The sequence below is a fragment of the Muntiacus reevesi genome, chromosome 6, assembly GCF_963930625.1.
Source record: "Muntiacus reevesi chromosome 6, mMunRee1.1, whole genome shotgun sequence".
Taxonomy (NCBI): domain Eukaryota; kingdom Metazoa; phylum Chordata; class Mammalia; order Artiodactyla; family Cervidae; genus Muntiacus; species Muntiacus reevesi.
Window position 1 is genome coordinate 30,848,832 of NC_089254.1, and position 12,780 is coordinate 30,861,611.

Here is a 12,780-nt window from a genome sequence, read left to right on the forward strand (position 1 = left end):
GTGAACCTCTCCGGGTGTCCCTCACTGTGGAGAAACTTTTCATCATTAACCTAGATGTTTTATCATCGGTGCTGTATAGATGGAGAAGTTTGAGGCTACTGTAAGAATAAGACTGAAAACCAGAGGCAGGAGGCTTAAGTCCAAATCCTGAGAATACCAGAGAACTCCTGACTCCAGGGAACATTAATTGACAGGAGCTCATCAAAAACCTCCATACCTACACTGAAACCAAGCACCACCCAAGGGCCAACAAGTTCCAGAGCAAGACAGACCACACAAATTCTCCAGCAACGCAGGAACATAACCCTGAGCCTCAATATACAGGCTGACCAAAGTCACACCAAACCCACTGGCATCTCAAAACTCATTACCAGACACTCCATTGCACTCCAGGGAAAAGAAATCCAGCTCCACCCACCAGAACACCGACACAAGCTTCTCTAACGAGGAAACCTTGGCAAGCCACCTGTCCAACCCCACCTACAGCAAGGAACCTCCACAATAAGGAGGAACCACAAACTGCCAGAAAAGGGAAAGGCCACCCCAAACACAGCAAAATAAACAAGATGAAAAGGCAGAGAAATACCCATCAGGTAAAGGAACAGGATAAATGCCCATCAAACCAAACAAAAGAGGAAGAGATAGGGAATCTACCTGATAAAGAATTCCGATAGTGAAATGATAGTGAAAATGATCCAAAATCTTGAAAACAAATTGGAGTTACAGATAAATAGCTTGGAGACAAGAGAAGATGCAAGAAAGGTTTAACAAAGACCTAGAAAAAATAAAGAAGAGTCAATATCTCATGAATAATGCAATAAATGAGATCAAAAACACTCTGGAGGGAACCAACAATAGAATAACGGAGATAGAAGATAGGATAAGTGAGGTAGAAGACAGAATGGTAGAGATAAATAACAGAGAGGAAAAAAGAAGAGGACAACCTCAGAGACCTCTGGGACAATGTTAAACGTTCCAACATTTGAATAATAGAAGTCCCAGAAGAAGAAGACAAAAAGAAAGACCATGCGAAAATACTTGAGGAGATAATAGTTGAAAACTTCCCTAAAATGGGGAAGGAAATAATCACCCAAGTCCAAGAAACCCAGGGAGTCCCAAACAGGATAAACCCAAGGCGACACACCCCAAGACACACATTAATCAAATTAGCAAAGATCAAACACAAAGAACAAATATTAAAAGCAGCCAGGGAAAAACAACAAATAACAGACAAGGGGATTCCTATAAGGATAACAACTGATCTTTCAATAGAAATTCTTGGCAGGACATACTTAAAGTGATGAAAGAAAAAAAACCTACAGCCCAGATTACTGTACCCAGCAAGGATCTCATTCAAATATAAAGGAGAAATCAAAAGCTTTATAGACAAGCAAAAGCTGAGAGAATTCAGCACCACCAAACCAGCTCTCCAACAAATGCTAAAGGATCTTCTCTAGACAGGAAACACAGAAAGGGTGTATAAACTCGAACCCAAAACAACAAAGTAAATGGCAACAGGATCATACTTATCAATAATTACCTTACATGGAAATGGGTTGAACGCCCCAACCAAAAGACAAAGACTGGCTGAATGGATAAAAAAACAAGACCCCTATATATGTTGTCTACAAGAGACCCAACTCAAAACAAGGGACACATACAGACTGAAAGTGAAGGGCTGGAAAAAGATATTCCACACAAATAGAGACCAAAAGAAAGCAGATAAAATAGACTTTAAAACAAAGGCTGTGAAAAGAGACAAAGAAGGACACTACATAATGATCAAAGGATCAATCCAAGAAGATATAACAATTATAAATATATATGCACCCAATATAGGAGCACCACAATATGTAAGGCAAATGCTAACAAGTATGAAAGGGGAAATTAACAATAACACAATAATAGTGGGAGACTTTAATACCCCATTCAAACTTATGGATGGATCAACTAAACAGAAATTTTACAGGGAAACACAAACTTTAAATGATACAATAGACCAGTTAGACCTAAATGATATCTATAGGACATTTCACCCCAAAACAATGAATTTCACCTTTTTCTCAAGTGCACATGGAACCTTCTTTGGGATAGATCACATCCTGGGTCATAAATCTAGCCTTGGCAAATTCAAAAAAATTGAAATCATTCCAAGCATCTTTTCTGACCACAATGAAGTAAGATTAGATGTCAATTACAGGAGAAAAACTATTAAAAATTCCAACATATGGAGGCTGAACAACATGCTGTTGAAAAACCAAGAAATCACAGAAGAAATAAAAACAAATGCATAGAAATGAATGAAAATGAAAACACAACAATCCAAAACCTATGGGACACTGTAAAAGCAGTGCTAAGGGGAAGGTTCATAGCATTACAGGCTTACCTCAAGAAACAAGAAAAAAGTCAAATAAATAACCTAACTCTACACCTAAAGCAACTAGAAAAGGAAGAAATGAAGAACTCCAGGGTTAGTAGAAGGAAAGAAATCTTAAAAATTAGGGCAGAAATAAATGCAAAAGAAAAGAGACCATAGCAAAAATCAACAAAACCAAAAGCTGGTTCTTTGAGAAGATAAATTGACAAACCATCAGCCAGACTCATCAAGAAACAAAGGGAGAATAATCAAATCAACAAAATTAGAAATGAAAATGGAGAAATCATGACAGAAAACACAGAAACACAAAGGATCATAAGAGACTACTATCAGCAACTATATGTCAATAAAATGGACAACCTGGAAGAAATGGACAAATTCTTAGAAAAGTATAACTTTCCAAAACTGAACCAGGAAGAAATAGAAAATCTTAACAGACACCTCACAAGCATGGAAATTGAAACTGTAATCAGAAATCTTCCAGCAAACAAAAGCCCAGGACCAGACGGCTTCACAGCTGAATTTCTACCAAAAATTTAGAGAAGAGGTAACACCTGTCCTACACAAACTCTTCCAGAAAATTGCAGAAGAAGGTAAACTTCCAAACTCATTTCATGAGGCCACTATCACCCTAATACCAAAATCTGAGAAAGATGCCACAAAAAAAGAAAACTACAGGCCAATATCACTGATGAACATGGATGCAAATATCCTTAACAAAACTCTAGTAAACAGAATACAACAACATATTAAAAAGATCATACATCATGACCAAGTGGGCTTTATCCCAGGGATCCAAGAATTCTTCAATATCTACAAATCAATCAATGTAATACACCACATTAACAAACTGAAAAATAAAAACCATATGATTATCTCAAGAGATGCAGAGAAAGCCTTTGACAAAATTCAACATCCATTTATGATAAAAATCCTCCAGAAAGCAGAAATAGAAGGAACATACCTCAACATAATAAAAGCTATATATGACAAGCCCACAGTAAACATTATTCTCAATGGTGAAAAATTGAAAGCATTTCCCCTAAAGTCAGGAACAAGACAAGGGTGCCCACCCTCACCACTACTATTCAACATAGTTTTGGAAGTTTTGGCCACAGCAATCAGAGCAGAAAAAGAAATAAAAGGAATCCAGATTGGAAAAGAAGAAGTAAAACTCTCACTGTTTGCAGATTACATGATCCTCCACATAGAAAACCCTAAAGACTCCACCAAAAACTTACTAGAGCTAATCAATGAATATAGTAAAGTTGCAGGATATAAAATCAACACACAGAAATCCCTTGCATTCCTATACACTAACAATGAGAAAACAGAAAGAGAAATTAAGGAAACAATTCCATTCACCATTGCAACGAAAAGAATAAAATATTTAGGAATATATCTACCTAAAGAAACAAAAGACCTATCTGTAGAAAACTATAAAACACTGGTGAAAGAAATCAAAGAGGACACAAATAGATGGAGAAATATACCCTGTTCATGGATCAGGAGAATCAATATAGTGAAAATGAGTATACTACCCAAAGCAATCTATAGATTCAATGCAATCCCTATCAAGCTACCAATGGTATTGTTCACAGAACTAGAATAAATAATTTCACAATTTGTATGGAAATACAAAAAACCTCAAATAGCCAAAGCAATCTTGAGAAAGAAGAATGGAACTGGAGGAATCAACCTGCCTGTTGATTTCTACAAAGCCACAGTCATCAAGACAGTATGGTACTGGCACAAAGACAGAAATATAGATCAGTGGAACAAAATAGAAAGCCCAGAGATAATTCCACGCACCTATGGACACCTTATCTTTGACAAAGGAGGCAAGGATATACAATAGAGAAAAGACAATCTCTTTAACAAGTGGTGCTGGGAAAACTGGACAACCACTTGTAAAAGAATGAAACTAGAACACTTTCTAACACCATACACAAAAATAAACTCAAAATGGATTAAAGATCTAAATGTAAGACCAGAAACTATAAAACTCCTAAAGGAGAACATAGGCAAACACTCTCCGACATAAATCACAGCAGGATCCTCTATGACCCACTTCCCAGATATTGGAAATAAAAGCAAAAACAAACAAATGGGACCTAATGAAACTTAAAAGCTTTTGCACAACAAAGAAAACTATAAGTAAGGTGAAAAGACAGCCTTCAGAGTGGGAGAATATAATAGCAAACGAAGTAACGGACAAAGAATTAATCTCAAAAATATACAAGCAACTCCTGCACCTCAATTCCAGAAAAATAAATGACCCAATCCAAAAATGGACCAAAGAACTAAACAGACATTTCTCCAAAGAAGACATACAGATAGCTAACAAACACATGAAAAGATGCTCAACATCACTCATTATCAGAGAAATGCAAATCAAAATCACAATGAGGTACCATTTCACATGAGTCAGACTGGCTGCTATCCAAGTCTACAAACAATAAATGCTGGAGAGGGTGTGGAGAAAAGGGAACCCTCTTACACTGTTGGTGGGAATGCAAACTAGTACAGCCACTATGGAGAACAGTGTGGAGATTCCTTAAAAAACTGGAAATAGAACTGCCATATGACCCAGCAATCCCACTGCTGAGCATACACACCAAGGAAACCAGAACTGAAAGAGACACGTGTACCCCAATGTTCATCACAGCACTGTTTAAAATAGCCAGTATATGGAAGCAACCTAGGTGTCCATCAGCAGACCAATGGATAAGGAAGCTGTGGTACATATACACAATGGACTATTACTCAGCTATTAAAAAGAATACATTTGAATCAGTTCTAATGAGGTGGATGAAACTGGAGCCTATTATACAGAGTGAAGTAAGCCAGAAAGAAAAACACCAATACAGTATACTAACGCATATATATGGAATTTAGATAGATGGTAATGATAACCCTATATGCGAGATAGCAAAAGAGACACAGATATATAGAACAGTCTTTTGGACTCTGTGGGAGAGGGCGAGCGTGGGATGGTTTGGGAGAATGGCATTGAAACATGTATCTTATCATATATGAAACGGATCGCCAGTCCAGGTTCAATGCATGATACAGGGTGCTCAGGGCTGGTGCACTGGGATAACCCAGAGGGATGGGGTAGGGAGGGAAGTGGGAGGGTGGTTCAGAATGGAGAACACATGTACACCTGTGGCGGATTCATGTCGATGTATGGCAAAACCACTACAATATTGTAAAGTAATTAGCCTCCAATTAAAATAAATAAATTTATATGAAAAAAACAAAATTATAAGAGACAGAAATATTCTGGTCTCAAAATGACAGAATTGGAAATTAAATCTAGGGAATAAACCCTATTTTAACATCAAAGCTTCTTTTATTATAAGAATATAAAATGAAAAGTAAAACAAAAACTGTCACTTGGTTATTTCTGAGAATAACTCAAGTACACAGTCTCATTTCCCCAAAATTCCAAAGAGAGTAAAGATAGACTCAAAGGTGGAATTTTATCAAGAGCAACTGGAGTGTGAGAAGATGAAGTTCATATAAGATCACTGGAGTGCAAAAGGCAGCTCTTTTTTATGCCTGTAATCATACTTAATATTCAATTTTACTAATATTCATTTTATAAGATAGCCTACCCCCCCCCACACACATGTTAATTTTACAAGTGTCTGGTGTGTTATGTCTGAATTACAAACTGTGTACTACAAGACTTTATTGGTTCAGTAAGTTTTCCAGGTTCTAATTGCATAGTTCCCTAAATCTGCATTCTTAGGAGAAAAAAGAAAAATGGATACAGGTAGAGAGGGCTCAACAACCAGCCTGTCTTATGCCAAATCTGATTAAAGAAAAGCTTCTAAGTGGCCACCATGAAACCAGAAAATAAGACAAAGAAGTATATTAAGGTTTTCAAATTCCAGATTTTCAGCTATTCAGCACAGAAGCATAGTGACAGGTACTAAGTCACAGTAATTAATAACCCATTGCTAACTTCTATTATGAGTGCCTCGGACTTTGACCTCAAACCTGCCAGGATTAGAGCCCTTGGCGACAGGGTACCCCAGGTTTTGTTTGAACCACACTCCGTGTGGCTGGTTTCCTGTGTCTAGGACTGAGGCCACCAATGGGAGAAGAGCTTGTGCAGCTGACGTATCGCTGGTGACGTAACCGGTTAGGAGAATACTGACACCCAGGCCAGGGCAGGGGGCTCTGGAGGCTCACCGCCACAGGTCTGTGTGCAGTGCTCATCCCTGCCTGAAACGAGCTGAGTGAGGTGAGTTCATTTTACCTCTCCGTTAACATACTCTCCAGGGAAATATTATACCAGATGAAACACCCCTTTTTTAGATCAAGAGGAGTCACAGCACTTTTTCTTCTGTTTTGCTTTGCTTTCATTGGAGTAAGACTGGTTTATAACCCTGTGTCAGTTTCTGCTGTACAAAGTGAATCAGCTGCGTGTGTATATATATGTAGAATAGCGAATACATTCAAACTCACCATTGCAAAAGTACTGACAGTTGGTCTCTTTTCTTTCTTCTCATCTTTTTTACTGAAAAACCTAGCAACAGAATTACATAAAACTTTAAAAACTATGTAAATCCATATCCAATCAACGTACAGCTTATATTTAGCAACAAACAGGACAAAGAAACATGTCTACAGTGTAATTAAAAAAACAGGTTATAATATGAACCCATTTATCAAGTTTAAGTATGTTTACATATATCTAGAAATCTATACACAGGGTTATCACTGGGTGTTGAGATTTCTGTAGAGATTTCAAATTATTTTCTTCCTTGTGCCTTTAATATTTCCTAATTTTCTATGATGAATACACAGAGACACACAAATTGGGAATTACAAAAACTAATTAACACTAAAAAAAGAGAGATTCCTGTCTTTCTTCTACTTAGAACTCACTCATGCTCCTGAGAGAGTTAATCCCCTTAATTATCATCTCAGTGATTTTAGCAACAGATAGACTATCCTTCTATCTACCTAGATATTCTTCCTTTACCTCAGGGAGAGTAGTGACAAACAGATGCAGGGCATAAATTATCCTAAGAGAGAAACATAATTCAATCACTCTCCATGAGCAAATCTAATTCTGAAAAGATGTCTGGAGCCCTAAATGGGCCATTGTGGCAATACACACAACCTAGAAAAAAGCACCATCAAAAAAGATGGTTTGTAAACTGCACTCATCTCATACGCTAGTAAAGTAATGCTCAAAATTCTCCAAGTCAGGCTTCAGCAATACGTGAACCGTGAACTTCCAGATGTTCAAGCTGGTTTTAGAAAAAGCACAGGAACCAGAGATCAAATTGCCAACATCTGCTGGATCATCGAAAAAGCAAGAGAGTTCCAGAAAAAAAACATCTATTTCTGCTTTATTGACTAAACCAAAGCCTTTGACTGTGTAGATCACAACAAACTGTGGAAAATTCTGAAAGAGATGGAAATACCAGACCACCTGGCCTGCCTCTTGAGAAACCTATATGCAGGTTAGGAAGCAACAGCTAGAACTGGACATGGAACAGACTGGTTCCAAATAGGGAAAGGAGTATGTCAAGGCTGTATATTGTCGCCCTGCTTATTTAACTTATATGCAGAGTACATCATGAGAAACGCTGGGCTGGAGGAAGCACAAGCTGGAATCAAGATTGCCAAGAGAAATATCAATAACCTCAGATATGCAAATGACACTACCCTTATGGCAGAAAGTGATGAGGAACTAAAGAACCTCTTGATGAAAGTGAAAGAGGAGAGTGAAAAAGTTGGCTTAAAGCTTAACATTCAGAAAACTAAGATCATGGCATCTGGTCATGGGGACAGGATTGGGGACAGGAGGAGAAGGGGACGACAGAGGATGAGATGGCCGGATGGCATCACCGATTCGATGGACATGAGTTTGAGTTAAACTCCGGGAGTTGGTGATGGACGGGGAGGCCAGGCGTGCTGCGATTCATGGGGTCGCAAAGAGTCGGACACGACTGAGCGACTGAACTGAACTGTAACTGAAAAAAAAAAGCTGTACTCGGGCAGAGAAAGGTCAATTATTTCAAGCGTAGATTCAAAACTCTCTAACTAGTGTTCTACTCTAACTGCCATCCTGCATATGAGAGAAACCTCCGCATCTGTGTTTTCCTATTTATAAAAGAAAGACTATCTCAGGGAAGAAGTACATTGTTTCTACACAGCTTTTCAAGTTCAAAAAGTAAATTCATCTTTATGCTATGTTCTTTATGCTAAGCGAGGTCAAAGAATTGAAGAAACTTCTAAAGAAAAAAAATCCAGAGTCTACTCCATATTTGGCCTTGGAGCAACGTTCCACTACTGAAAAACACACAAAATACACAAACATAACTCTTGAGATTTGGTTCTACCCTATTCCCAATAAAAGCATGGTTTTAGTACCCCAGGAATCAGGAACGCAGGAGAAAAACAGCCATACAGAATTGAGTTTTAGCTCTAAGCTTTTTATTTATTTTTTCATTCTCAAAACTGCGGCTACTCTGAAGAATTTATAATGTTCCAGACACTGGCTAAGTAAACACTTCCCATACAAGACCTCATTTCATTTTAATTTCTGTGAGGCAGGCACATTCTTACCCTTCCTTTACAGAGAAGAGAACTGCAGGTGAGAAGCGTTAACTCACTTGTCCAAGGTCACACAGTTAGAGAGAAGCCAAGCTCTCCATGGAGAAGTCTAACTCCCAGACACCAGGCTACCTGGTGCAGTGTCAGACTTCTGAAACACTGCCCTGCCGGGAACACTGACTGTCACCCCTCTTAGAAGACTCATCTGTCCCCATTCGCGCCAACACAGTGCGGACAAATAGGAAGTTGCTTATCAAATCGCATTTTAATAAAGAATCTTTACAAATATGCCAAAGAGTACTATTACCCAAGCATTATACCTATTCATATTATCAGCAAGTCACATGCTTCTTTATGATTTTGAATTAGAATACACAGTTTAAAAAACAAACTCATAGAAAAAGAAGTAAGATGTGTGGTTTCTAGAGGGGGAAGATGGGATGAGAGAAAGCTGGTCGAAAGGTACCAACTTTCAGTTATAAAAGAGTTTTAGAGACACAATGTGCCACAAGATGCCTACAGTTAACACTGCTGTATGATATAGATGAATCAGCTGTTAAGAGGGTGGATCCTAAAAGTTCTCATCACAATAAGAAATCTTTTTTCTTTTTATCTGTATAAGATGACGGATGTTAGCTAGACTTGTGGTAGTGTATCACAGTATTTGTAATTTAAACCGTTACGCTATACACTTTAAACTTACAAAGTATTGAGAGAGTAACTTCCTAGGTAGATTGATAAGAAGTCCAGGGTCCGCAAGGAGGAGAAAGGGGTGTGGGGCTCTTGAAGGGGAGGTAGGAGTCTGGAATTCTCAAAGGGGAGAAAAGGACAAAATTTTTTTCCCTCTACATTCCTTAGTCTTAGTCAATTACACAACTCAGTTTAAACTCTGTACTAGGGATTATACAACAATGTATCTGGCTGGAGGATAGTTTCTCCTTCTGAAAACCTGACTAATCCTGATATCTTAGAATGCGTTATGGGAGTGGGTCTGGTAGATCTTTCTATTGCTCAATTCTAATCTTGTTATCCTAAAAATGTAAATTGTGGGAGTGGGTCTGGGAAAATTTTCACAAACTTGAGAAGTTCTTTTGATTCATTGTAATAACTAATTAAAACGTATATAACTCCATTGCTAACACTAGCGAGGGGGTAATCTTTCTGCCCCCTTCTGATGTCTATGTCAGAAGCTTTCTCTATCTCTTTCATACTTTAATAAAACTTTATTACACAAAAGCTCTGAGCATCTGGCCCTGGATTGAATTCTCTTCCGGAGGCCAAGAATCCTGGCATATTTTCGTGGTTCAGCAACAATCTTTCAGTATCATAGGTCAATTATAACTCAATAAAACTGGAAAAATACATAGCTTTATAAAAAACAGATTCACATCAATAATGGTGAGCACAGTTTTATAAGAGTAACTGAAAAAAAAAAAATTTCTAGTTTGGAAAAAAAGTTTGTAGACCATGACAGCAATCAACAACAAAATGAAGGTATGTGCAAGTTCAAAAGAAACATTGTTTTCAAAATATGGGCTCTTACGGAAGAATAAATAAGTAAATATCCGACAAATATTTATTGAACACCTTTTTCAAAAACGTTCAAGAGGGAGGAGACATATGTATACCTATGGGTGATTCATGTTGATGTTTGGCAGAAACCAACACAACATTGTAAACCAATTGTCCTTCAATTAATCTTTTAAAAGTGGAGGTGTCACTGACATACACTCTATTAGTTTCAGGTGTGCAGGAGAATGATTTGATATTTGTATATATTAGGAAACCATCACCACGAGTCTAGTTAACATCTGTCATCATACACAGTCACAGAATTTTCTTCCTTGTGATGAGAACTGTCAAGATTTACTCTTAGCAACTTTCAAATATGCAATGCAGTGTTATTAACTGGAGTCACACTGCTGTACATTACACCTCCATGACTTATTCTATAACTGGCACTTTGGACCTTTTGACTCCCTTCACTCGTTTTGTCCCCTTTCCTCCACCTCTGGAAACCACCAATCTGTCAAATTTCTTTCCTTCCACAAAGCCTTAATGCTTCTTATTTCAATGTCCCTAAGTGTTTGCGTCAAAAAACACGTATTTGTTTAAGGTACCAAGTTTAAAAACGTAAAAACAAAAAGGGATGTATCTACCTTCCACTCTACATAATCTATTTTATGAGAATTTATTATGAAAACCTTCAAACAAAAACAAAAAAAGAATACTAATAATGACTATCCATTAAAAATTCACCTAGATTCAACAACTGTGAACATTTTGACCATATTTTCTTTCATGCATGAGGAAGTTTATGACTGTTAATTGTCAAGCTATTTGAAAATAAGCTGCAAAGATCATGGCACTTCACATGTTTTCCTACCATTATCACATACAATAAAATTAACAGCATTTTGATATCAATCCACATTCAAAATTTCCAAGAATGTTTTCTATAGGTTTTTCCTTTTTAGAATTCTGATGTAACTAAGGCTCATGTATTATATGTGGTGGGTTTGTTTATTGTTGTTGTTTATAGTAACTAAGTCGTGTCTGACTCTTTCACCACCCCATGGACTGTAGCCCACCAGGCTCCTCAGTCCATGGGATTTCCTAGGCAAGAATACTGGAGTGGGTGGGCTGCCATTTCCTTCTCCATTTGTCTCTTTTAAATCTAGAAATTCTTCTCCCCACCTAGCTCCCGCCAAACATTGACTTTTTATAGAAACAGAAACAGGTGTCTTATAGAATGTCCCACATCTTGGATATGTCTGTTTCAAACTTTGTCCAAACTGTGCAGGAAGTATGAAATACAGATTTGAGGATGCAGTATAAAAGAAAATGCAAGCTATCTCATTAATAATCCTCATTAAATGTAGAAATGATAATAGGTTGAATATACTTGGATCCTTACAATGTATTCCCAACATTAATTTCACCTGTTTCTTTTTACTTTTTAAAAGTTGCTATTAGAAAATTAATACCTACAAGTGTGGTTCACATTATATTTCTATTGGACAGCATTAGTCTGAAAGCTTGATAAGTTAGATTCACTAAATGATTTTGCAAACATACTTCCTAGGTGGTGTCGTGTCACTAACGCAGTCTATTCCACCAGGAGCCAGGCCAGGTATGATCACTTGTTATGGTGGCGACTGCAGTATCTTTCCACTGGAAAAAAATCACATTTTTATTTTTCCAATAAAGAACTGTGGCTAATTCATAGATTCAACCTTTCTGAGTGGTTTAGGATCCATTAACAACCCTTGCCTGAACCAATTATAACAATGCAGGTTTCAACATTTTTTGGTGAAGAACGTTCTCCCTCTCTCTCTCTTTCCCTCTTAGTTTCCCTCCTCCTCTCAAATTTTATTAAAAATTAATTTACTCAGTATTTCACAATCAAGTACAGTCATTATTCTTGTTGATGCTCAAACTGTCCCAGATTTGGGCCAGTGAAAGCCCCTTCAAGCCAGTTCCTATGTCCTTTTTGATAATCGCCCTCCACCTCTTGTTTTCAGGTACCACAAGATACTTCAAGCTCAGGCTCAATTGGTATTAACCCTTTCTCTATGGGGTGCAGATTCCTTTTTCATAAGGAAGGATACTGAGAAACCAAGATTGACATTGAGTGTGCTCTTTGCCACTCACTATCGATTTCAATGGACAGAAACTGACCTATTAAAAAAAATCATAAAATCATATTCAGATTCAACATTGTTTTTAAAAAGTCTACTTAATGTCCACACTTGTATGTCTTTTCTGTTACACTGAAAAGCTTGGTTTCTAATAATATTAATATCTTTACTAATTTAATT

General features: G+C 37.4%; 1 protein-coding gene across 1 annotated transcript in view; it reads right to left on the minus strand.

Annotated features, from left to right (window-relative positions):
• Nucleotides 1–6,919, minus strand: part of LOC136170295 (ATP-dependent translocase ABCB1-like) — a 51,108-nt gene extending 44,189 nt beyond the window's left edge. The window contains exon 1 of the mRNA XM_065938462.1: nt 6,857–6,919. The gene's annotated coding sequence lies outside the window, so the exon portion shown is untranslated. The remainder of the gene's footprint in view (nt 1–6,856) is intronic.
• Between the last annotated feature and the right edge of the window lie 5,861 nt (nt 6,920–12,780).